Here is a 27,648-nt window from a genome sequence, read left to right as displayed (position 1 = left end):
AAAAAAGCACCATGTAAATTTCCTGTAATAAAGTTAAACAGGAGTAGAGATGGCCTGAACGGTTCGACCGCAAACCGATTGGTGTGAACTTCGGTGGTTCGCATTCGTGATCGAACCTGAACTATATGAGAGTTCGACCCACCCCCAATACTACATCATTAGGGTCAACTTTGACCCTCTACATCACAATCAGGCTACACTCCCTCCTGGAGCCCCCCCCCCCCCTTATAAAATCAGAATCAGAATCGTTTATTTCGCCAAGCATGACTGGGTCATGCCCGGAATTATTTTTGGCACAGTACATATAGCTCAGGGAGAGACATAGATGGAAAGAGACATAAATAGATAGCAGCAACAGCAAAGACATCAAGTGCACATTAAATTACATTACAACATTCCAATATATGCATCACAGTCCCCAGTGTGACCTGAGGAGCCTGGCAGTTAGTCTATTGGACTGGTTGGTTCGGTCAACTGGTCAGCCATAGCGCAGCCGGCACCGCTGTCCATCGGGGCTTGAATTGACGGTAGTATGTGGAGAGAATTTAGGAGGTTGACCGCTGAGGGGAAGAAAGAATTCCTATGTCTCGCGGTTTTTGTGGAGATGGCCCGTAGCCTCCGGCCCAGTGGCAGCAGGCTGAAGTAGCGGTGGCCTGGGTGTGAGGGATCGTTGGCGATCCTCAGCACCCTGGATTTCAGCCTTTTGTTGTGTAGTAGGGCCAGTGAAGGGAGGGGGCAGCCAATGATCCTCTCCGCTGACCTTATGACCCTCTGTAGTATGTCCTTGTCGCTGGTGGTGGCGCCGGCATACCAGACCAAGATGGAAGAGCAGAGGATCGACTCGATGGTGGCGGAGTAGAAGTTAGTTAGAATTACTTGAGTCATGCCGAACTTCCTCAGCTGACGGAGGAAGTAAAGTCTCTGCTGGGCTTTCCGTTGGGTGGTAGTGATGTTAGGCTTCCATCTTAGGTAGCTGGAGATGGTAGTACCCAGGAGCCGGGCACAGGGCACCCTGGCTACCTCGGTTCCGTCAATATGAATTGGAGGTGGGGTGTGGGCAGATTTCCTGAAGTCAATGATTAGTTCAACTGTTTTTGCAGTGTTAAGCACCAGCCTGTTCTCCTTGCTCAAGTTGCAGATTCTCTCCACCTGCTGACGGTACTCCTGAACATCATCCTTGGTGACAAGGCCAATGATGGTGGTGTCGTCAGCGAACTTGATGACCTTGACAGAGTCTGCCTCAGATCTGCAACTGTTCGTGTAGAGGGAGAACAGCAGTGGTGACAGGACGCAGCCTTGAGGAGCACCTGTGTTCGTGGTTGCAGCTTGGGAGTGGATATCGCCCAGTCTGACGACTTGGGACCTGTTGGTGAGAAAGTCCGTGATCCAGAGTTGTAGGCTTGAGTGGACTTCTAGTGCAGCCAGGTCCCGTTGGAGGATGCGTGGGCAGATGGTATTGAAGGCCGAGCTGAAGTCCAAGAGTAGTATCCTAGCGTACGTGTCTGGCTTGTCAAGGTGGTCGTTGATGAGTTCCAGACAGATGTTGATTGCATCATCGGTGGACCTGTTCGCCCTGTAGGCAAACTGGTAGGGGTCTAGATGGGGCGAAGTGGAGTGCTTAAGGTGGGCTAGGACCGCCCGCTCCATGGTTTTCATGATGACGGACGTCAGGGCCACGGGCCTAAAGTTGTTAAGTTCGGAGACTCCTTGTTTCTTGGGGACAGGTATGATGGTGGACCTCTTGAAGCATACGGGGACCTTGCCTACCTCTAGGGACTTGGTAAATATGGCAGAGAGGATGGGAGCAAGTTGCCGACAGCAGGTTTTGAGGCAGGCTGAAGATACCCTGTCGGGGCCGGAGGCTTTCCTGGCATTTAGTGTTGATAAGAGGCGCATGACCTCTGCCTCACCCACCACCGAGGGAGAGAACAGGCTCTGGATGTTGTTTGCAGGGCACAGAGAAGGGGGAGCCGGTGCCAGGTTTCCCTCCGGTGTTACCTGGTTCTCGAACCTGCAGTAGAATCTGCTGAGTTCTTCTGCTAGTGCCAGGCTGGGTGTTGCATGCTGGGGTTGGGGCTTGTAGTTAGTGGCGGCCTTCATTCCCTTCCATACAGCTCGTGTGTTGTTTGAGCATAGGTTGATTCTAATTCTCTCAGCGTACTCTTTTTTGGCAGCACTCAGCTCTTGATTGAGGTCATTTCTTGCCCTTCTGTAGTCCTCCTGGTTCCCGGACTTGTGTGCAGCCTCTTTGCGTCTCCGCAGTTGGCGTAGCTTGTTGGTGAACCACGGCTTGTTGTTCGGATACACCTTGAAGGATTTTGTTGGTACACACGAGTCCTCGCAGAAACTGATGTATGAGGCGATGTTGTCCGCCCATTCGTCCAGGTTCGGCGTTTCCAGGGACTTCCAGTCGGTGCATTCAAAACAGGCTTGAAGTTTCAGTTTGGCCTCGTCCGACCACACCTTGGTAGACTTAACGATCGTTTTTGCTGATTCTAGGCGCCTCCTGTAGGTAGGGATAAGATGTATGAGACAGTGGTCAGAGGAGCCCAGGGCTGCCCGTGGGACTGCTTTGTATGCCTCCTTCAGTGCCGTGTAGCAGTGATCAAGGGTACTCTGGCCCCTGGTGGGGCAGGCTACATGCTGATGATAGCGTGGCATCTCCTGGCGCAGGTTGGCCTTGTTAAAGTCGCCCGCTACGATGAACAGTGAGTCCGGAAGAGATGTCTCCCACTGCGAGATGGTGTCGCTAAGGACCAGTAGCGCAGATTTGACGTCGGCATCGGGGGGGATGTAAACTCCAGCAAGGACATAAGAGGAAAACTCCCGTGGTGAGTATGGCGGCCTACAGTTGATCAGTAGTAGCTCCAGGTCCGGAGAACACTTCCTATCGAGTATCGTGGGGGTAGGGCACCATGAAGAGCTGATGTAAAAGCAGATGCCACCCCCTCTTTTTTTCCCTGAGAGGACATGGTCCCTGTCTGCTCGGATGATGCTGAAGCCTGGGAGATGGAGGGCGTTCTTGGGGATGTCCTCGTGCAGCCACGTTTCCGTGAAGCAGAGGGCCGGAGTGTTACTGCTGAGGTCTCTCCTGTCGCAGAGGAGGCGCAGCTCGTCTATTTTGTTGGGGAGGGATTGGACATTTGCCAGGAGGACTGAGGGGATGGCTGAACGTAGGCCTTTCTTCCATAGCCTCACCCGGGCTCCAGCACGGCATCCTCTTCGCCACTGGCCAGGCCGGAGTCTCAGGGCTGGATCCAGTACTTGCTGAATGTGGTCCCAGACTAGAGTAGTCAGAAGCCTGGCTTCAGGGGGTGGGGGGCCACGTAGTTCCCACCCTAGAAGCTGTTCCCTGGTGTAGGTGGTGCAGGTGGCGGTGGGCGGCATGGGCAGGCTATGGCAGCCGGCGCGAGGGATGGTAGGGGGCCAGCGGGGGGTGGAGGAGCATGGCATTCTCGTGCCTTCAGTTTGTTTCAGCAGGAGTGCATACAGGCTAGTCTCCAGTTAGCCGCAGTGCCCCAAAAGTCTAGCATGGCACTCACATAGGTCGTGGGGCAGGCTTGGTCTAGGGATTGGCAGGACTGGACGATCGGGGCAGAAGGGCAGGGCCGCTGTGGATCAGCAGAAGTGTGCGGCAGGATAGGCACAGTGACTGGGACTGGCAGGATAGGCCCAGGGACTAGCAGGGGTTTGAGGGCAGGGGAGCAGGGCCGCTGTGGGTCAGCCGGAGTGCACACCTGCTAGGCACAGGCAGGATAGGCCCAGGGTTTGGCAGGCAGAGAAGCAGCAAAGCAGGACAGGGCAGCGAAACAGCGAAGCAGGGCAACAGTGGGTCAGCAGGCAAGCAGGCAGGCTCACAGACAGGCAGGGTAGTAGGCGTCAAAGGGCGAAGTCTTACCCCTGATGAGTGCAGTCTGAAGTGTGGGTTCGGCTGCTTCTTAGTCCTGCCGCAGCTGCAGTATCCGGGCTCAGGGGTTCCAAGCGTTTGGCAGGCTTGCAGGAGGAGCAGCCTTGAGGTTGGCTGTAGTGTGCTGAGGGCCACGTTGGGGGCCTAGCCGTCCAGAGTGGTCCCATGCAGCGGCCTGTAGTGGCGGCGGTTGACTGCACGCTGTGGGTGCTTCAGCTGGCTCCCGGAGCAGGGACCCGATGTGGCCACAGGCTGGTCCTGGTCCCTGGTGGTGCTGCCGATGCTGTCCTCGCGGAGGAGGAGGTCCTGGTCCGGTAGATGCGGCTCCCTAGAGCTGCCGGCGGCCTCATGTGTGGGCTGGTGCAGAGAGCAGGGGGATGGGGGCTCCGGGAGTGAGGAAACGTCCCGCGGGTCTGTCCGGGCTTATCTGTAGGGTCCCCGGAGATGTGTCATGCGGCGGGTGGGCTACGGGCACCAGGAGAGGAGTCCTGCGGCCAGCGGCCGGTCTTGCTGCTGGCGGAGGTGCTGGCAGCCTCAGCCCTTGCGCCCGATTCCGGCACTAAGGCAGGCACTAAGGCAGGCAGCGTCAGCCATTTCCCTCACTCATGTGGCTGTAGTAATTAGAGAAGGGAGAGCTTGCTGCAGAGACATAGGGAAAGCTTAGTTAGGCTCTTGTTAGGCTTGTTAGCTTGCTCCTTGCTGATACTTATTGCTAAAAAGCACCCCTTAACAGCTGTTTTGAGAGCTAATGTTGTTCTTGTGATCTATTTTTTTGTTTTTGCGTGTGTGTCCCATAGACACTTGCATATACAGCTGTGTCAGTCAGTCGCAACTGGCCCTTGGCCCCTTGGTAATTCCTACTGTGCCACTGCCAGGCCCAGCACATTCAGTGACTACCTGTTCACGGTACCTGTGTGTGTGACAGCTGCACATTTGTAATACCAATCACTGCACACCTGTTCAGTGCACCTACCTACGTGACCACAAGCAGTGTTACATTATATACCAGTCACTGCACCTGTTCACGGTACCTGTGTGTATGACAGCTGCACATTTGTAATACCAATCACTGCATACCTGTTCAGTGCACCTACCTATGTGACCACAAGCAGTGTTACTTTATATACCAGTCACTGCATACCTGTTCACGGTACCTGTGTGAGTGACAGCTGCACATTTGTAATACTAGTCACTGCATACCTGTTCATGGTACCTGTGTGTGTGACAGCTGCACATTTGTAATACTCGTACCAGTCACTGCATACCTGTTCACTGCACCTGTGTGACCGCTCGCTGTTTTAAATACCAGTCCGTGCATACCTGTTAACTGCACCTGTGTAACTGCACATTGTTGTACCACCAGCAGTCATTGCAACCTGTTCACTGCACTTGTGTAACCGCACATTGTTGTACCAGCATTCACTGCAACCTTTTTCACTGCACCTGTGTAAGCGCACATTGTATTAGTCAAGTCAGTGCATACCTTTCACTTCATCCCCCCCAATATGGACAAAACAAGAGGCAGAGGCAGGCCACCTGGCAGGTCTGTTCGAGGTCGCGCTGTCGTGATTTCGTGTGGCCCCTGACCAAAGTACAGTGTTCAGAAGAAGGCACGTGCCATCAACCCACAATATTGTCAGGACGTAGTTAACTATTTACCACAAAACACCTCATCTTCCTCAGCTTCCGCACGGAAGCGTGACATATCTTCCTCCTCCTGCTCTGATTCTGGCACCCCACTTAACACTCCGTCGGCAGCCATCACCAAAGTGCCATCATCCCAGGGCTCAGCGGTGTGGACATTTTTTTGTGTGTCTGCCTCAGATGAGAGCAATGCCATCTGACAACTACCCTATGAAGGCACATGATTACAAAGCACAAACTGCAATGGTATGACCACCTGAGGAAAAGCAGCACACAAAAGCAAAGCCACACACCGCAGTGGAAGATACCATCACGCAATTTTTTCTCAAAAAAGGCGATACCCAAACTGTACCGTGATGTTTAAAGGCAAGTGGTGCTGCTAGCAGCGGCCGCTATAATAATTTTTCTGGTGCGTGTACATGGCTGCCTAATTTTTCTGGCTGCACTGCGGCTGCAACAACAAAACAAAAGGCATGTACATGTGTCAATTCCCCTTCGTGATCGTTACCTTGCCAGGGTGAAGGGGCTTGCGTATCACAATGAAGCAATGACCGGCTAAATGAGTGTGTTGGGGTTGGGGGGCACACCTGACCCAAGAAGATAGATAATAAGGTCCTTGCTTCATTGTGGAAAGACCAAACTTGATCAGCTGGACACTCAGTCACTGTTGTTCTGTCATTCAGCTACCTCAGCCCGACCATATGGGCTTAAAAACCGCCATTGCCTGCACTCTCGCCATGGTGCGCACCAGTCCAGCATGGCTGTCACTACACAAATAGCTGTTTGCGGTGCATTACACAGTGAGTTTAGTCTGTCAGTGTGAAGCAGTACACTAATTACACTCCCTGATTGATGTATACACATGCAAGATGTTTTAAAGCACTTTAGGCCTCCAATTTAGCAATAACATTTTCTGCCCTTAAACCCTGCTGTGCGTAAAATCCGGATTTTTCCCTGGAACTTTTGGCGTGTATCCCACTCCGCCATGCCCCCCTCCAGGTGTTAGACCCCTTGAAACATCTTTTCCATCACTTTTGTGGCCTGCATAAATGTTTCTAGTTTTCAAAGTTCGCCTCCCTATTGAAGTCTATTGCGGTTCGGGAAAGTTTGCACAAACTGAATTTTTGTGGAGGTTCACGTTCGAGGTTCGCGAACCGAAAATTGGAGGTTTGAGCATGTCAGCCATACTATCTCAGTAACCCCTACATATATAAGAGATAAATACTTGCTCTACTTACATAACCCCCCCCCCCCCCCCCCCCCACACACACACACACACACAATCCTCTCAGTCTTCAAGCACTCCCACCCAGCTTTGCAATAGAAAGTGCATTGTCTCAGCATGTGAAATATTAGCCAGAGAGGAACAGAGGTGTGGGAGAGGAAAACAGGAGGGAAAGAGGCTTCAGCCAATCAGGCTGCATTAGTTAAGTCTGAGGGGAAAGTAGAGAAGCAAAAAAGGAAAACCCAGCATGCCCTGCAACTTCCTTTATGCAGCAATGTACCAAATAAGAGTCGGGTATACTGGGGAATGGTCATTTATCAACAAGAAAAGTAATAGTGAAGTTTAACACTTGGATTGCCTGGTTAGCATCCTTATTTACCAGATAAAAATAAAGAATTGATTTTTGTTTTTATGCCCGACAGTTACAGGGAGAGAACAGGTTAACCTGGCAGATACAAGTTACATTGTGCAGAAAGAATACCTTGCGTGGGAGATAAAAGCAAATGGCTGTTACTTTCGGGATGACATGTATTTAGCTAGAGACTTCCATTGCACTTTCTTCAGTTAGCCAGTGATAACCAGCGGTAAGGAAACTTCCTTGATTCTATTTTTACCGAATATGTATAGCTAACTGTAATACATATATAATAATAACAATTATTTCTGTTCATGCACAGCCTTATAATTATTTTAAACGGTATTAATAATGGTCATGGTAAACGGACAATACAGGTGTTTTTTTTCTTATTTTGAAAACCATCCTTACGTGTAAAAGGAGATCAACATGCTGTAAAAGGACTAACATCCTTCCGTTTCTATAGGTCCATTAGAAATGACAAAGACTGCTGTCCATAGAGTGACCTCAGAAATAATAAGACATAATAGACAGGATAATATGCGCGGATGTTGTACAATAGCCATGGTTGTCCAGGGTGGCATTGAACGCCTATGCATCACCGCTCATTTTCTTCCACAGCTGAGAATAGAAATTATTTGTAAGTCCATCATTGTTTTGTTTTTCTTCCAATAAGTGAATTAAAAAGAGCTCTTCCCCGCAGTGAGACCATTCCCACAAAGAAGAAGAAATCACAATAAAATGAACATTGCTAAAATCCAGCTTCTCATTTTACTGAATTAGTTTTCCCTTCTATTGTTTGGAGCGCTGGTATACAATCCAGAAATACAAATGGGTATAATACAAATATGTGATCTGTTTTGACGGTGATTCACTTTAAAGGGAGTCTGAAGTGTCAATAAAAAAAACAGATACTAACCTAAGTAGAGGGAAGGCTTTGGGTCCTATATAGCCTTCCTGTTCCTACTACAGTCCCCGCGTTCCAGCACTGGCTCCCCTAGTAAGTCTCCAAACGACGGCCCGAGTGCTCGCGAAGACGGACGCTTCGTACTGCACATGTGCAAGAACAGGCATGTGCAGAGGGTGTTAGTACTGGTTATGTGGGTGCAGATAGTGGGTGCCATGTGGATGGAGGCTGTGTGCAGGTGTGAGTAGTGGGTGCCATGTTGGAGCTGGGTGCAAGTACTGTGCCATGTGGGTGTGAGTACTGAGTGCCAGCTATAGGGTGAAGTGTGTGTGTGTAGTTAGACTGGATGTCATGTAGGTGCTTGGTGCAAGTACTGGGTGCTTGGTATAGTAAGGGTTACTGGCTGAATGTAATGTGGGCGCTGGATTTTGGTGGGATTGCTATGGGTGCAGAGGATGGGAGGTCACTGTGGGTGCTGCTATGAATGGCATAGTTGCTGCTAGGGAAGGTAGAGGTCAGTGTGGTTGCTGGGTGAGGTAGAGGTCAGTGTGGGTGCTGGGGGAAGGGTATGTCACTGTGGGTACTGGGGTGGGGGGAGAGAAGTAACTGTGGGTTTTGTGGAAGGTAGAGGTCAGTATGGGTGCTGAAGGAAAGGGAGGTCAATGTGGGTGCTTGGGGGGGAGGTCATTGTGTGTCTTGAGGGAAGTAGAGGTCATTGTGGGTGCAGCTGATGGAATAGCAACACTTCATTTCAAAGTGTCCCAGGCTGGGCTTCCCATGGGTGGGCGGGGCTTATCACGGTTGGGACGGAGCTTCTTTTGCACGGCCAGATGGGCCTTTTTTTTGAAGATTTAAGAAGGGGGGCGCTTGGGCACCCAGAGCACCCCCGCTCTGGGTGCCCAGACAACCCCTTTTTAAATCTTAAAAAAAGGCCCTTCTGGCCGCGCAAAAGAAGCTCCGCCCCCAACAGTTGTCCTTTAAAATGTCCTCAGTTTGCAGCCTAGGGTCTTTAAATCACTGAACTCTGCATTGAATACTAATATACTCATTTTATCCAGTAGGTAGTACATTGTTCCATATATAACCTTCATTTCTCGCATTTGTAGTATTGTACATATTTGCTGTGTGTGATACCTTCCTGAGTTTGCTGGTAATACACCTTGCTAATTAGCCCATGTGCAGAGAGATGGAAGCTGTCAGTTGGATGCAGCCGCACGTTCAACAGATTTCTTAGCAGCTGACGTACAGCAGAACATATGGTACAAGTGTAACTTCATCTAGAGTCATCCGACATGCGTACCATAAACGTCTGCATGAATCAGTATTTTCTAAGATGATCTCTTTACTCCTAAGTATGAATGAGACAGTAAATAATATTCTGTACACAGAAAGGAACCTGACTGATGTGTGATGTACGGTCCTTGACTTTTGTGTCCTGTATTGTTTTTGTCTGTGTCTTAGTTTAGTCAAATTCCTTGTAGGTGCAAATTTGGCCAAATAAAATTGATTGAAGTACTGATCAGGTTTATCAAAAACTACTGAAGTGAAACTTTTTTCACAAAAAAAAAAAAAAAATGCTATAAAAAAATGGCAAAATGGTTCTGCTTTTTCTGCTTCGGTTCAAATAAGTGCACACTATACACCTACACTCAGGGCAAGTTCTATACTTTATGTCACCTGAAGCAATACATTGTGAGGACATCTTCCCCCACAACCAACGTGTGTGCACGAATCCGGACCAGAGAGGAGAGACACATTGGGTTGTGCTTTACTGGCACTGGCACAACGCTTACCTCCCTCTGCTTCCTCACAGCTTTGATCCCCAGGATGCCGGGTATTTTCTGCTCTGGTGCCACATCACGCATCTGCCCTCAGCAAATAAGCAATGGGATTACAAGCTACATGTGAAGCCCTGCTTCCTCTCTGACTACAGTGGCACCTCACGTGACCTGGCATCATGTAACAGGTCACATGAGGCACAGCTGTAGCCATGGATGCAGTGTGCTGGACAGGCGGATGGAGATCTCATCCCTGGAAAGCAGGAGTGAAGCCACGCCTCTAGGAAGGGGGAGACGGGGAGTGTGAGTAGGGGGACATTTTGGGAGGGGAGCTGCCTCTCACCAGCCTCTAATTGTTACAGCCCTGAAACACGTGATTCACGTTGCTTCATAGAAGAACCGCCCTTGACAACACTGTATGCAAGCGTTGGCCCCACTCACACAGCAGTCGGGGTGATTTTATAAACTTTACACCCGAGGATATACCATATACCATGTCATTGTCCAAAGATCACCTACTTCAGTTGCACAAATCCTTTAATTTAATCAGCACAACACCTACTCCAGCCACTTTAGATGGGGCACATACTTGAAGTTGGTTCCTCATTTTGAGCTAAACTGTCACCCTGGTTATCATGTAGTGTAATCTAATCCTTCCTTCACTGGGTAAAGGTGGCCGTACATTAGTTGATGGCCACCAGATTGACCATCTGATAGATCTCTCTATGATCGAACCTGATCAGAGAGGGCTCTATTGCCTGCCCACACACTGCACACCGATTCTAATAGACTTCAGCATTAAATCTATTGGAATTCTGTGCTTTGCCTACAAATCGGTCCAGAAGCCTAACCTACATCTCCGATTTTCTCCACAGGCACATACCGGCTAGTGTTGGGCGAACACCTGGATGTTCAGGTTCGGGCCGAACAGGCCGAACATGGGCCAGATGTTCGGCATGTTCGGCCCGAACCCCGAACTCAATGGAAGTCAATGGGACCCCCGAACATGCCCATTTTGGGGGCCCTATGGGGTCGCAGGCATAAGCTGGGAGCATGCCCCGATCGCGGGGGGGGGGGGGGGTCGGAAATTCCCCCCACCCCCTCCGCTAGCGCTCCCCCCTCTGCCCGCTTCCCCATAAAAAAAGTTTAATGCAAGTTAAATAGTACTGGTGGCTGGCAGTGGAGTGAGGAGAAGGAGTCAGAGTAGGAGAGTGACGCGTTGAGGCCGGGCAGCGGGCGGTTCAGCGGTAGTACCCTTGTGGTACTTCCGCCCTTTCTCTGACCTCACGTCCTCTGCATACGAGGGTACGCGTCACGTGTACCCTCGTATGCGTCATCACGTAGAGGACGTGAGGTCAGAGAAAGGGCGGAAGTACCACAAGGGTACTACCGCTGAACCGCCCGCTGCCCGGCCTCAACGCGTCACTCTCCTACTCGGACTCCTCCTCCTCACTCCACTGCCAGCCACCGGTACTATTTAACTTGCATTAAACTTTTTTTATGGGGAAGCGGGCAGAGGGGGGAGCGCTAGCGGAGGGGGTGGGGGGAATTTCCGACCCCCCCGCGATCGGGGCATGCTCCCCCCTTATGCCTGCGACCCCATAGGGGGGCCCTGTTCGGCAGGCCATTGAGCAGTTTGGGCGAACCCGAACAGTTTGGCCGAACACCATCAGGTGTTCGGCCGAACACCATCAGGTGTTCGGCCGAACTCGAACATCACCCGAACAGGGTGAAGTTCTGCAGAACCCGAACAGTGGCGAACACTGTTCGCCCAACACTAATACCGGCCCGCCCTCTCTGATCCTCCAACAACCTATGCCTGTTTCCACCACACATATCCCCCCTCTGATCCTCTAACAACCTGTGCCTGTTCGCACCACACATATCTTACTCCAATGCACAATTGCAGACCTTCACCAGGGCTTTCCCTACTTTCTGAAACTTGCTCCCACCAGTCATCAGACTTGCCCCCACCTTTCTAAAAGAATCATCACCTTGGCTGCAATGGACTGAAACATGTTATTTAGATAAGAAATACTTTATTGATTGCTTCTGACCAACTCATTATTAATGTATGCAATCTACAACTGCATGACCACTATTTTGCTAAATTTGCAGCAATAATCATTAAGATTTGATATGGTTAGGGTTGGAAACTTTTTGCCTTCGAAAAGTAGACACTTTTTTCTTTCTTTTTTTATTCCAGTCCAGGTTTGTTGTTCCCTACTGTACTCCAATCTTAACAAATCAGAAATATTTCTAAACATCTAGTCAGGATTCAATTCACCAGTTACTTCCTGCAACACAGACTTCCAGAACTGCAGAATGCAACCCTATTAATAAACTTAGTTGGACCCCACCCCCTGTGAAATGCATAAGGAATCTGAACCAACAGCAATTCCTCAATCAACACAGCCTGTTGTTAAAGGAAACCCGAGGTGAGCGGATATGGAGGCTGCCATATTTATTTCCTTGTAAACAATACCAGTTGCCTGGCAGTCCTCTTGATCTTCTGGCATATGTAGTGTTGGTGTCAAAACCCTGGAACAAGCATATGGCTAATCCAGTAAAACCTGAGTCAGCTGAGTCAGTGTAATTGATCTGTTGCATGCTTGTTCACGGTCTATGGCTAAATGTATTAGAGACACAGGATCAGGAGGACTGCCAGGCAACTGGTATTGTTTAACAGGAAATAAACATGGCAGCCCCATATCACTCATCTCAGGTTCCCTTTAAATACTTCACCTAAGCTTGCAGGATCACACTTTTAAAATAGGGTTTTAACTGCAAAATCTGAAACAGAAAAAGGTTACATTTGAGCACATTGCTTACTAAGCTGTTTTAATCTGTGTCTGGGGTTGGGCTTTAAGTCTAGTAAGCGCTTAAATTTCATTGTAATTTGATGTGTGATATAAATACTTTTCATTTGCATGTTAATGAAACATTTGTTAAGAATGACGCATCGTGCAAAGATGAAGATGCAATTCTATATTTACATATCTTCGGGTTCTCTCATCTGTATCTCAAGCAGCCCCCTATTTGATGCAATAAGTTGCCAGGTCTGCAGTTCTGGTGTTATGTACATTCCAAAACACAGACCCAGCATGTTTCAAGTATGGATAATAATGGGAGATGAGACAAGTGGTACAGTGCCTTGCAAACGTATTTAACCCCCACTTGGCTTTGTGGCTATTTCGTTACATTCCAACCTGTAATTTTAATATTTCTTCCTCTAAAGGTGGCCACTAAAGGTCCAATTTCTAGCAAAAAATCGTTAGAGGAATCAGAAATTCTGATCGACTTTGGTTGAAAAATTTAAATTTTGTCAAACCAAAATTTGGATTTTCTTGATTGGTTCTGATAGATAGGAAGCAAAGATTGGTTCATTGATGGTGTAGTGAACGAATTTTTCTTCCAATTAAAATTTCTGATCGCTCGAACGATTTTTCGCTAGAAATTGGACCATTAGTGACCACTTTAAAGGTGGCCACTAATGATCTAATTTCTAGCGAAAAATTGTTTGAGCGATCAGATAATTCTGATTGGAAGTGAAATATTGAAATACATCATTCACTAAACCATCAACGAACCAATCTTTGCTTCCTATTTGTCACAACCGACAAGAAAATCCAAATTTTGGTTTGACGAATCCAATCCTGGATGACTGTTTTTATAAATGTTTGTTATTGATAGTGCCCATCAATCGAGATTGTTTACAACCAATCCGATCACATTCGATCAGAGTCATTTATTCAATCAAACAATTTTTTGCTAGAAATTGGACCATTAGTGGCCACCTTTAGTTGATGAAGAGGAATGAGAAAACTACATACTGTACATAAACAATTTTTTTTTTTTTAATGAAGTTCACCTGCGCGCAAAGAGTAACATGATCTGTCAGTATAAACCAGGGCTGCTTGCAAATTTTGCCAAAAGTAATTTTTGCATCTAAAATGCTATTCCTAATTTTGACGAAAATAGCTTATATTTTTACATTTTTCGCAAAAACACAAAAATAAATATTTTACTGGGATAATTGTTGAAAAGCACAAAACCAATATTTTTATTCTTTTACTAATATTTTTTATCGCGAAAATCAACAAAACTTATTTTCGATGGCTTTTTTGCTTGAAAATCAAATTTAACATTATTTTCCCCAAAATTAATGCAAAAATAAAATTGGCATTTTCGCTTGTCACTAGTATAAACACACCTTCTCAGAAATGCCCCAGAAGCTTTAAAGGGACTCAGAGCTGAAACAATAAAAAGATTTTATACATACCTGGGGCTTCCTCTAGCCCCATCCCCCTGGATCGCTCCTTCTCCTACGTTAGACTGGCTCCGACTGACGGAAGTGTGGGGACCCGGTACCGGAGCTGCAGACATCGGAGGACGCCGGCGTGGGAGCGATCCAGACGGATAGGGCTGGAGGAAGTCCCAGGTATGCATAAAAATATTTTTATTTTTCAGCTCTGGTATACTTTAACACCACTACGCAAGAGGCATCACACTATGAAGACCAAGAAGCTCTCCAAACAAAGTTATGGACAAAATAGTTAAGAAGTACAAGTCAAAGTTGGGTTATAAACAAGCTATTCAAACCTTTGAATAGCCAAGAAAGCACCATCAAATCCATAATTTTCAAATGGAAAGAACATGGTACCACAACCAACCTGCCAAGAGGGGGCTGCCCACCAAATCTCTCAGACCATGCAAAGAAGCTAACCCTGCAGGAGTTGCAGAGTTCCCACACCAGAGACTGGAGTATCTGTTTATAGGACCATAATAAGCTGTACACTCCACAGAGCTGGGCTTTATGGAAGAGCCTGAGGCCAGAAAACTGTTCCTCCTCCTCATTCGTTCAGTCTACTCCGACTCTTCGTGACTAACACCAGATGTCTCTGTCAATCACATCTTTTTTCAGCTGTTGCATAGGCATGTTCATAGCTTCACATATGCTATCTATCTATCTTAGCCTCTGTCGTCCACTTCTTTGCTTGCCATCAATTTTTCCAAGTATCAAGGATTTCTCCAAAGAATCAAGTCTTTTCGTTATGTGACCAAAGTATTTGAGTTTTAGCAGTAGCATCAACCCTTCTAGTCAGGGCCAGATTTCTGGAAAGGTCACAAAGGCCCAGATTTTGGGCAGATGCAGCCCAAGGAGGCACCTGAAAATGAAAAAGGGGTTGCTGCATATAAAAGAGGAGGATGAAAATAGAGAGCAACACAGGAAAAATAGAAACTGATGCCTAGGGTTGCTGTTAATGAAATAGAGGGGTTACGGTACAAGGCTTAAATGCATGGAAGAGGGGGCTGCATATGGAATGGGAGGGGCGCTGCTCAGGGGCGTTGCTAGCCCCAAAGATCAGTGGCACATTCCCTAGATCTATTCTGGGGTGCCCCAGATGTCCCCCAGGCAGAGACAGCTGTGGTGCCTCAATGGTGGACATGCTGGGAGCTCTGATGCATCAATCGGGGTATGCTGGGTGCTGTGGTGCCTCTATGTGGGCATACTGGGTGCTGTAGTGCCATGCTAGGCACTGTGATGCCTTTATGGGGGCATGCAGGGAGCTGCGGTTCTTCTATGGGGACATGCTGGGAGTTGCAGTGCCTGAATGGGAAGCCTGTGCAAGCATGGGAGGGGGTCCACTAGATTGTCAGGGAATGCTATGGGGGGACTGCCAGACAACCTGGCAGAAAATCCAGCCCGCCCAGAAGAGAGCCAGACCAGCCAGCACAGAAGCCAGGTAACTCTACCTAGTTACACTGCCTATTTATGTGATATATATATATATATATATATATATATATATATATATATATATATATATATATATATATATATATATATATATATTTTGTATTAATGGAGAGGGGGCTTCATGTAACATTTTGCTGGGCAGGCCTACTTAGACTGCTGTTAAGTTCATGTAAATTTGGCTCCACCCATGAACACACACATTCTGGTGCGTGGCCACACCCATTTTCCAGCTGGAGTGCTCAAAAATGACCCGGATCTCTTCGGATCCTAGCAACGCCCGCTGCTGCTGCACATGAAAGCAGAGCCACAACACACTTGGCTTAGGGGTACAAAAAGTATAAATACGGCCTTGCTTCTAGTGAACATTCTGGCCTTATCACTTTAAAAATTTACCGGCTAGATCTTCTGGCAGACCTGGGAACTCTCAGTGGCTTTCTAAACACCAACAGTTCAAAAGCATCATTTTTTCTACGTATGACCTTATTTATGGTCCAACTTTCACAGCCGTATGTCACTACTGGAAAGACCCAGGCCTATATGCAATTCACTTTTTCACCTGAGTTATCTCCTAAGAGATAATTTTCATCTTCTCTTTAAATTACATTTTTGGCATTTTACAATTAATAAAGTATCCAAAAGTTGGTGAAAAAGTACTATCAATTTTATTTTGAGTATTTCCTTTCTTGCTGGTGGCTAAAAAGGCATTTTATGACAAGTTGTGAAAATATCCCCTAGGAGAAAACCCAGGAGAAAAAGGGAATTGCATATGGGCCCAAGACTCTAACTTTCCTGATCTTTGTAGGTGAAGTGACATCTTTCTTGTCCAAACTTGCCGTAGCTTTCCTTCCAAGCAACAAGTGTCTTTTATTCCCAAGGCTGCAGCCACCATCTGCAGAGATCTTCGATCCCAGGAAGATACAATCTGTTACAACTTCTACTTTTTCTGCATCTATTTGCAGATTACGGTATATGACTTATGTTTAGTTAGTACTGAGTTTTGAATAACAGACTTGTTCACAATTGGTAATGGAGTGCAACAAGGTTGTGTATTGTCTCTTTATTTATTTAACTTGTAGGCTGAATGTGTAATGCGGAAAGCTGGTTTGGATGAGTCACATGCTGGAATTAAAATAGCGGACAGGAATATTAACAATCTGAGACATGTCGATGATACTACTCTGATGGATGAAACGGAGGAAGAATTACATAGCCTAGTCATAAATGTCAAACAAGAAAGTGCCAAAGGTGGTCTACTGCTTAACAACAAGCCATTATTTAGTGTTTAAAACAAGAAGGCATGGTTTGAGTTTGCCAAAACGCATATGGGTGACTCCGTAAATGTAGGGGCCCCAGTTACTGTTAGGTGTAGGTATGGGGGGAGGGTAGGTGTCGGTATGGGGTTAGGTTAGTGTTAGACATATGTGAGGGGCCCCAGTTAGTGTTAGATGAAGGTGGGCAGAGTCTAAGCTATAGGTGGGGTGGGGGGCGTCCAAGCAAAAAGGGCTTTGGGAAAAAAGGCTGCTTGGTGTAAACGATAAGCGGTAATAGCGTTTATAAAAAATATTGTGTTGTATTTAGTTTACAACAATGTTTTACAAATTGTAAAAACGATAATCTTCCCTGTTTTAAAAGTGAAACTTATAATTACGTTTGTTAAAAAACTATAATATATGTATAATCTTTATAATTGTATAATATTGTGAATAACCTTCATTTATCGTTTCTTCTTGTAATAAAATCAGAAAATATAGTTTAGAACGATGAAAAAAAAATATATATAAGTACGTTCGTTATAACTTTTGTAAAACATTAGTAAATTACTACAACTAAACCTAACCTTACTCTCACACAGAACCCTCCCTGTACCTATCCCTAACCCTTAGACCCCCCTGGTGGTGGTGCCTAACCCTGATATCCCCCTGGTGGTGCCTAACCCTAAATCCCCCCTGGTGGTGCCTAACCCTAAGACCCCCCCCCCGGTGATGCCTAACCCTAAATCTCCCCTGGTGGTGCCTAACCCTAAGACCCCCCTGGTGGTGCGTAACCCTAAGACCTCCCTGGTAGTGCCTAACCCTAAGAACCCCTTGGTGGCGCCTATCCCTAAATCTCCCCTGGTGGTGCCTAACCCCAAAGTCTCCCCTGGTGGTGCCTAATCCTAAACCCTCCCTAGTGGTGCCTAACCCTAAAACCCCCTTAGTGATCACTTTATTGTGTGGATAATAATGTTTTCCATATAGTGACTCTAAAAAATATATTACAATTTACGTACTGATTGCTTTATTATATGAATAATAATGTTTTACATTACAACAGTAAGGGATACCATTTTAAATAACGTTTTAGTTAAATACGATAAATATGTTTAGCATTTTTGTAAACGTTATTCGTCATGGGCGCATTTTGTAAACTTAAATCATCACAAGCGAAGTTTGAAAACATTAATAATCTCCGGGCGCATTTGAAAACGTTAATAATCTCCGGGCGCCCTTTTTTCCTGTTCGGCGCCCACCAAACGATATTTAATATGGGAGTGAATGGCAGCGCCCTTTTTGTCCACTTGCCTCATGCGCCCAAATTTCCTGCCAGACTGCATTGCTGATTGAAGTACCCCCACACAACCTATGCCTTAGACTCTGGCTGCAACCCACCTTCACCTAACGCCCTGTTACCGCAGAGTATTGCGAGCAGAAGCAAGCCTTGCCGTTATCTGCTCCACTGTCAGAGTCCAGTGATGCATCCTCCTATCATCAATCAGCTCCTCCTCTAGCGCTAGGCATGTCTTCCAGCATCAAGTGATTACATGTGTGCAGGAAGAGATGCCAGCACTGGGGAGAGAGCTGAGCGGTGACATGAGGTTGGACATCTCTGGACTCTGGCGGGGTAACAGGTGATTTAATGTCACAGCTTGCTTCCACTCTCAATACTCTGCAATCGGGCAGCTGCACAAGGTTTTCGGTGTCATCCCCTACCATGGTAACACCAAGGACAGCCCGCTCCTGCCGCCACCCCCTTAGTCCACTGCTGCCTATTTGTATTTGGATCTCTCTAAACCATCTGCAGAAACATTTTTTTGTGGCTAACTTAAAGCATTGCAGACAATGACATACAGTAACTAAAGATGCCTGTAGATACAGGGCAAGCATTGCCCAGTTCACAAAGTTACAGTAGTGGTGGGGAATAGAGGAATATGTGTATGGCTTTGAGTATTGTCTGAACCCCTACAGACTTCCCCTGGGCAGTCCAGCGGAGTAGAAAGAATGCTGGCATGCTGCTATTGTTTTTCTATAAGCTAAGGATTCCCTACCTCTGTTCTCTGTAATAATGTATTCCCAGGTGACATGTGCATTTATAGCGATCATCTGATGTGTCGGTAGCTTACAAGAAAAGCCCTCAGAGTCATAGTGTATCTGTATATTTGCTTGATATAAAAAAATGGAAAAATCTGATAAATTACATTAAAAAAGAGAGTCTAACTGACAATTTAAACAGCATTCCCAGCTGCAAACCTACTGTACGTCTACTGCGGAGTTAACCAACCTATCTAGCCAGTGAGCTTCCTGCTTTAGCAGGTGTCCTTCAGTCTTCATCTTCGCTGGCACCTCCCCTCCATGACCCTGCGGCATCTACATACTCATGTAACATGTCGCCGGGTCACCCAGAAGAGGCGGTTGTGAGAAGGGGGAGGGACTGGCATCTTTTTACTCATAGTCATTCTCATTGTAATAAACATACCCCTGTCCTCAAATAAAACCCAGCATCCATCTTTTCTTGCAGTGAAGTCATTTGGTATTAGGAGGTGTTTTACTACACTGCCCACATCCTCGCTGGATGCCAGCTCCATCCATCCATCGGTTGCTGCTGCTCTACCGCAGCAGGTACACCTTTGGTTCTTTGGTTCAGCCCCTCCGTGATGCCAGCCGCAAATCTGGAAGTAAGGGCCGCCACAGGCAGATGCTTCTGTGACAGCCAGATTATCTTGACCACCCCTGCCGATTGCTGCCCAGGAGTTGGGACCCATCACAGAAATTGAGCTCCGGAAGGCTTCAGAAGCTTACCTGCAGCGGGAGAGAGCAGTCTATGACACATCGGTCGGAGACTGCTAACTGAGGAGCCAGCGGTGGAACGTGGGGACCATGACAGGAAGACCCAGAGCAACCCTAACCCTAAAGGACAATGTCTAACCCTTACCAACCCCTTCCGATGCCTAACCTTAACCATCCCCTGCCGATGCCTAACCCTTACCACCCCCTGCCAATGCTTAATCCTAACCAACCCCTGCCGATGCCTAATCCTAACCAACTCTCTGCCGATGCCTAAACCTTACTAAGCCCCTGCCGATGCCTAACCCTTACTAAGCCCCTGCCGATGCCTAACCCTAACTAACCTTAACTGCTCCTCTCCAGCTGCAAACCTGGCAAAACCCCCCAAAAATTATAGGTTAGGTGCCAGCGGTTGCACATTACAGTACAGTGCGCATGTGCAGTTATGCACAGTCCGTACAGTGCACATGTGCAGTTATGCACAGTCCGTACAGTGCGCATGTGCAGTTATGCACAGTCTGTACAGTGCGCATGCGCAGTCATGCACAGTCCGTACAGTGCGCATGTGCAGTTATGCACAGTCTGTACAGTGCGCATGCGCAGTCATGCACAGTCCGTACAGTGCGCATGTGCAGTTATGCACAGTCTGTACAGTGCGCATGCGCAGTTATGCACAGTCCGTACAGTTGGCATGCGCAGTTATGCACAGTCCGTATAGTGCGCATGCGCTGTAGGACAAGTTGTAAAATCTGCTGGGTTGCCAGATCTTTCACCACACCTGCTGCAAAACAATCCCTTGATCACCCACCTCCTCCATATATCAGGAAAAACTAAGTGGTGGGGGGCGAGGCTGATAGAGAAAATGAATTGGAAAGGGTTAACATACTTTTCCAGTAGATATAGCGAGCAGCAGCAGCATGCCTATGAGATTTCCCAGTGGGTCACCTCATCCATGCTAGCTTCAGCCGAAGTTCTCTCTCTCCTTTAGTTCTCCATATTAATTAGTCGCGTTTCACACGCTGAACACCTTTGCTCAGGGCTCCCATGGAAACAGCGAGCTGACACTGGGCTGTGCAGCCACCGGTGAGCATCACCTTTCTGCTTTCTGGAGACCCCCAGGAGGATCCCGCCCGCCGTGCGCTCTGGCCCTTCCTATGCCCGAATATGGAGAGAGGGGGGGCTTGTGCTGCTGAGTGCTGCTGATATAGAGGATGTGGCTGAGCGCGGCTTCTCTCCATCACTCCTGTACCAACTCCAAGCAGAGCTGCGCGCCGCTTCACTCCTGTATCCAGTCTGCAAGAGGTAATGCCCACCTCTCTCTGCTGCTGCCCCTTTCTCTGCTTATATCTGCTTACACCCCCTGCCTGCCCCTCTGCTCTGTATACTCCTGCTACAGGCTGGTCCCTGACTCCTGTACCAACTCCAAGCAGAGCTGCACGCTGCTTCACTCCTGTATCCAGTCTGCAACAGGTAATGTCCACCTCTCTCTGCTGCTGCCCCTTTATCTGCTTATATCTGCTTACACCCCCTGCCTGCCCCTCTGCTCTGTATACTCCTGCTACAGGCTTCTCCATCACTCCTGTACCAACTCCAAGCAGAGCTGCAGCTTCTCTCCAGCATCCAGCCTGCAACAGGTAATGTCCTCCTCCCTCTGCTGCTGCCCCTTTATCTGCTTATATCTGCTTACACCCCCTGCCTGTCCCTCTGCTCTGTATACTCCTGCTACAGGCTTCTCCATCACTTCTGTACCAACTCCAAGCAGAGCTGCACGCTGCTTCACTCCAGCATCCGGCCTGCAACAGGTAATGTCCTCCTCCCTCTGCTGCTGCCCCCTCTCTCTCTGCCCATCTCTGCTTTCACCCCGTCTGCCCCTCTGTTCTGTATACTTCTGCTACTGGCTGGTCCCTGACTCCTGTACCAACTCCAAGCAGAGCTGCAGCTTCTCTCTAGCATCCAGTCTGCAACAGGTAACCCCCTCCTCCCATCCCTGCTTACACCCCCTGTCTGCCCTGCTGCTCCCTATATACTCCTGCTACAGTATGTTTCATCACTCCTGTACCAATTCCAAGCAGAGCGGCACACCGTTTCACTCCAGCATCCAGCCTGCAACAGGTAACCCCTTTCTCTCCTGCTGCCCCATCCCTTCATGCACCCCCTACCTGTTGCTCTGCGCTCTCTGTATGCTCCTGCTACAGGCTGGTCCAACTTGAAACAGAGCTGCAGCAGCTTCACTCCAGCACATCCAGCCTTCAACAAGTAACCCCCTCCCTCTCCTGCTGCTACCCTCTCTCTCTGCCCATCTCTTCATACACTTCCCTGCCTGTTGCATTGCTCTGTATACTCCTGCTACAGTTTGCTTCATCACTCCTGTACCAACTCCAAGCAGAGCTACACGCAGCTTTTCTCCAGCAACCAGTCTGCAACAGGTAACCTCCTTCTCCCTTTGCTTCTGCTACTCCTCTCTCTGCCCATCCCCTGCCTGCCCCTCTACATCCTCCTGCCTGCCCCTTAGCTCTCCATATTCTCCTGCTACAGGCTTGCATTGCTCTGTATACTCCTGCTACAGTCCGCTCCATCACTCCTGTACCAACTTCAAGCAGAGCTACAGCAGCTTCACTCCAGCAGGCAGCCTGCAGCAGGTAACCCCCTCTCTCTGCCCATCCCTGCATGCACTTCTCCTGCCTGCTCTCTCTATGCACTTCTCTGGGTTGCCTCTCCTCTGCTACAGACTTCATGTTGTTGATTTGAATACAGTACAATTTCTGAGTCACACAAACAACCAGCCACATGCTGCTCTCTTCTCAAGAATGAGCTGCTTGTATTGATTGATAATATCAATGTACACCTAGCATTGGCAGCACTTTGCATCATGGCACTTAACCATGCACCAAAAGTTTTCAGAAGGGCTACAGAGGGCAAGATGTGTTAGTAGTATTGTTGTAAAGCATCTGCGAGAATACGTGGTTAAGTGAATTGAGCTAACGTCAGTCATCGCATTCATTCTTGGAAAAGAAGAGTGATGGTGTGCGGAGACGTAACCTATGGCAACAGGTTCTACTTCAGATGCCAGGACAGAAAATAATTAAGCCTGATTGGTTGCTACGGGTAACCACCCATCACACTGTCAGGATGATGGATCAGGAAACTGGAGCAATTGTTGAGCAGTGGCTGGGGGTAGCCTCAATTAAAACATATTCTGATAGTTTGCTCTGGACAACTCTGTATTTGTTTTCCAAGTGGCAGGGATGTGTCCTGCTAGATGTACTTTTTATTGGAATATTTTAATAGTCAGGCTATACAGTGAGTTGGTGAATTCTTGTCAGTGGGCTGAGCCCATACACACCTGTGCAATTGTTTGTGATCTATTCTCCACTGATGGGTAGAGATGATCAATGAGATGCAAATATTTCTGAGTTCATGCAGATTTTTTAATGCAAATATATGCACCTTGAAAATGGACCAATCAAGTCCCACCCAGGTTTAAATGGACTGGTCCATTTTCAAGCTGCATTTATTAACCTAAAAATGTACATAAATTATTTCGGAAAAAAATGCATATCATTGATCATCCCTACTGATGGGAAGTCAGCCAGGTAGCATGTTGTAATGGGAATCTGTGTCACAGATAGCAATCAAAGTACAATCAAAGCTTAGGTGTGGTGCAGGCATTACAATGTTTCTAAATATGGCAACTGAGTTTATTCATGTTTACATCTTAATGTGTTTTTCGCTGTCAATGGTTTTTTATTTAGTATCCTTTTCCTATCATACTCCTTTTTCTTCCTTCCATGGTTAAATCAACTTCTGTTTTTAATGGATTCAGTATTTTGTCACATTGAGTCAACAAGATAATTGACATCTATGCCAAGGGATTGCAATTTTAATTGGGAAAAATTAATCACAATTTTTGGACTGAAATGCCATCAGAAGCTCCGCAGAACATTTATCATCTTCACTACACCCATGCACAGAAGATATATATATATATATATATATATATATATATATATATATATATATATGTGTGTGTGTGTAATGAAAGTGATTAAAGCATCAGCATAGGTAATGCGATGATATGCTGCCCATTATTAATGCATGCTGACAGTCATATGAGACTAGTATGTGCTCTTTACCTTGATGAAGAAGTAATCTTGGTTTATCCCTAAATCAATACAATGGGGCTTAACATGCATATGTCTAATACATATGTGATTAATTGCCCTGTAGAAATGGCAGATTGCCCATTAGCAAGAGGGAGGCAGTGCAATCAACAGTGATGTGCAGTCATCCGCAGCAACCAATTAGAAATCAGTATTAATTAACCCGCTGACACTGTACAGCAGCACACTCATTTCTGATTGGTCGCTAATAGTTTTTGTACTGCAAAGCCATTTGGCTGATCTGTTCAGTGTACAATTTCCTCATATTAAATTTGGACGTCAATAATCTTAAGTGACTGAGAAAAACAGAGCTAGATAATGAATCTCGCTGTTTGGCTTGCTGGTTTTGTTTTGGGCAGATAGAATACTAGTTATAATGATTCTGAGACTACTGTGATTCATTGTCTGAGGGGTTAATGGCATTATAAAAATGTTCGGTGCTGCTTTCATCATTTTCTGGAGATCCACTTAAGTCGTAGCGCAGACACATGTCCTTGACGCTTTTCTGAATGTGTCAAGCATTCGTGAAATGTAGAAGATATCCTGTTAATGGTTTGGTTTTTTTTGTTTTTTTAGCTCTTTTAACCTGCATTTGCTGCTTATGCTGTTATCTTTGAATTGTATACATAATGTAGCTGCAAAATCACTTTTCACATACATCGGTAGTATTTCTATTGGTATTATCAAATGACATACCGTAGTTATTTTGAGCAAAATAATGTGTTCCCATTATCTAGTCGCCTCTTGTGGCTAAGCAATGAGGAATCAACAGGAGCACTGAGAGTGTTCCACATTGTTGGAAATTTAAAGGAAATGTGAAGTGAAAATAAACTTGTGGATGAATTGTATGTGTAGTACAGATTAACCACTTCGTCCACACGTCAGTAGATATACGTCCTCTGGGTCTTCATCTAAGCCACAGGTCAGTAGATCTACAGGTGGCCTGTACAGAAGCAGTGCTGTGCAGGATTGGGCTTGCTCCTGTGCACATTTCTGGCACTATCTGATGCAGCACTAATTGGTGAATGGGAATATAAGTTTCCTGAGCTAATGAGATTGATTTTTACTATTAAAAATACTTCAATTTTCTCATTTCATAGTGAAAAACATACTCTGTAGCATTATTTCAGAATCAAATATCTTCACCATAAATTGTGACCGGAGCATAATCTAAGTTTTGTGATAAGCAGTAAGAATAGCCAAACAAAATGTGTTTTTTTTATCTACAGTAGCACTTTTTATTATTAAACTGGAATTGGTAAAACTGAGAAATACATGTTTTTTCTATTTTTTCCCATTAAAATTCATAGAAAACAAAATTGTTTGAGCGAAAAAATGGCATACAATGAAAGCCTAGTTTGTCTTGGAAAATAAACAATATACTGTATATTTCATTTCTGTGTCATAAGTAGGGATAAAGTTATTTCTGATTAAATAGGGACATAGCTAAACTGTCAAAACTGCTCTGGTCAATAAGTTGAAAACAAAGTCTGGATGCGAAGTGGTTAAATACAACATTAGTAACAGTATTGTTTCCAGTACAGGAAGAGTTAAAAAAAAACCTCAGCTTTTATCTGTGCAAAAGAGCTTCCCTGAGCTTTTCAACTCAACTTGATTCGAATACAGTAGTGTTTTCTGAAGCACTTAGCCAAGAAATAGTAAAAAACAGCTTGAGATAGCTTGAGATAAGGTTTAACTGCACAAAACTTCAAGGGTCATTATTTCTGCTTTGTTTTATTGCTTAAAATTAGCTTCTAAAACTGCAACTGTGACAGAATGATAAAATGTTGTTTTGTTTTGTTTTTTAAAAGAAGCTATATAACTGAAAATACAAATATGAGACTTTTTTGGTACTAATGTTCTATTCATTATCCCTACTACACATACAATTCATTATATCATACATTTTTTTTTCGCTCCAGGTTTGCTTTAGGGCAGAGCTAAAATAGTCTATTGTTTTCAATCAGATTTATTATTATTATTATTATTATTATTATAAAGATTCCGTTGGTAAGATTGGAAACTAAAGCTGATAGCTTACACAACCTGCTATTATTAAAAAAAAAAAAAGTTTGGAATTTGTTTCTCCCTGAACATAGACTGAGTGACCTGCATGCCTCCTGCCAGGGGCGTAGCAATCACCATAGCAACCATAGCGTTGCTATGGTGCCCGCCCGAGCCCCAGGGGGCCCGCAAGGACCTGGAGGGGTGGCAGCATGAGGGGAGTGCTTGGTGGCACATAGGTGGCGAGGGGGGATGGCCAACCCCCTCCTTCACCTCGGGCTCTCCCCTTTGCGCTCCCCTCCAGCACTGATTATGCAGGCGGCAGGCAGCGGCGGGGCAGCAGCGGGAGATACATACCTTCCGTGCGCTCCACCGATGCTCTTCTCTCTAGCCTCTGACGCGACTTCCGTTATAAACAGGAAGTCGCATCAGAGGCTAGAGACAGGAGCATCCGTGGAGCGCACGGAAGATATGTATCTGCCGCCGCTGCCTGCCGCCTGCATAATCAGTGCTGGAGGGGAGCGCAGAGGGGAGAGCCCAAGGTGAGGGAGGGGGTGGCCTCCCCCCCCTCCCCACCGATGTGCCACCAAGCTCTCCCCTCATGCTGCCACCACTCCAGCACCCCAAAAACGGCCCTGAGCGGGCCCGGGGGGCCTAACCTAACCTGCGGGGTGCCGCCTGTCACTCACTACCTAACTAGGGGTGCCTGTCACTCACAACTTAACATGGGAGTCCCTGTCACTCACTACCTAACTGGGGGTCCCTGTCACTCACTACCTAACCTGGTGGTCCCTGTCACTCACAACCTAACTTGGGGTCCCTGTCACTCACTACCTAACTGGGGGTCCCTGTCACTCACTACCTAACTGGGGGTCCCTGTCACTCACTACCTAACTGGGGGTCCCTGTCACTCACTACATAACTGGGGGTCCCTGTCACTCACTACCTAACTGGGGGTCCCTGTCACTACCTAACTGGGGGTCCCAGTCACTCACAACCTAACCTGGGGGGCGCCTGTCACTCACTACCTAACCTGGGGGTCCCTGTCACTCACAACCTAACCTGGGGGGCTCCTGTCACTCACTACCTAAACTGAGGGCTCCTGTCACTAAATACACTGGGGGTCCCTGTCACTACCTGAACTGGGGGGTCCCTGTCACTACCTGAACTGGGGGGCTCCTGTCACTACTTACTCTGGGGGGGCTCCTGTCACTGCCTGAACTGGGGGGCTCCTGTCACTACCTGAACTGGGGGGTCCCTGTCACTACCTTAACTAGGGGGCACCTGTCACTACCTAAACTATCCAGGCCAGCCAGCCCAGTATCACCACCAGCCAATCAGCCCAGAATCACTGTCAAAAAGGCCACAGCATCACCACCAGTCAGGCCAGCATTTAGTTCAACCAGCCAAGCAAAGCCCAGCATCACCGCCAGCCAGCCCGGCCACCGCATCACCGCCAGCCAACCCAGCCACAGCATCACTGCCAACCCAGCCACAGCATCGGCCACAGCATCACCGCCAGCCAACCCGGCCACAGCATCACCGCCAGCCAGGCCACAGCATCACTGCCAGGCCTTTCAGCCCACACATCATCCCCAATCCAGCCAAAAACAGTATTGCCAGCCAGACACAGCAGCCAGTAGAGGAGAATTCAGAAGCCAAGTGAGAGGTGTCTACCATATTAAGGGGGCATTCTGCCTATTTATGTGAAATGCTGTCTATTTATGTGCCTCATGACTGCTGAATTTGTATGGTTGGGGGCCTCATGATTGCTGAATTTGTCTTGGCTATGGGAAAAGCTGAATCCTCATCATATGAGACAATAGCATTAAATCTACTTTTTTAGCTTTTTAAAACAGAAAATAAA

The 27,648-nt window shown here is 47.0% G+C and overlaps 1 protein-coding gene and 1 long non-coding RNA gene across 2 annotated transcripts in view; one reads left to right on the top strand and one right to left on the bottom strand.

Moving 5' to 3' along the window:
• The window catches only part of LOC137525634 (uncharacterized), a 178,840-nt gene extending 158,134 nt beyond the window's left edge, over nt 1-20,706 (bottom strand). Inside the window, exon 1 of the long non-coding RNA XR_011022964.1 lies at nt 20,504-20,706. This is a non-coding gene — a long non-coding RNA (uncharacterized lncRNA). The remainder of the gene's footprint in view (nt 1-20,503) is intronic.
• A 1,489-nt stretch (nt 20,707-22,195) lies between these two features.
• LOC137526098 (BAI1-associated protein 3-like) overlaps nt 22,196-27,648 on the top strand; it is a 279,756-nt gene continuing 274,303 nt past the window's right edge. Inside the window, exon 1 of the mRNA XM_068247314.1 lies at nt 22,196-22,256. The gene's annotated coding sequence lies outside the window, so the exon portion shown is untranslated. The remainder of the gene's footprint in view (nt 22,257-27,648) is intronic.

This window comes from Hyperolius riggenbachi, chromosome 7 (assembly GCF_040937935.1).
Source record: "Hyperolius riggenbachi isolate aHypRig1 chromosome 7, aHypRig1.pri, whole genome shotgun sequence".
Taxonomy (NCBI): domain Eukaryota; kingdom Metazoa; phylum Chordata; class Amphibia; order Anura; family Hyperoliidae; genus Hyperolius; species Hyperolius riggenbachi.
Note: the sequence above shows the minus strand (reverse complement) of the source record. Positions and strands in the feature narration are given on the sequence as shown.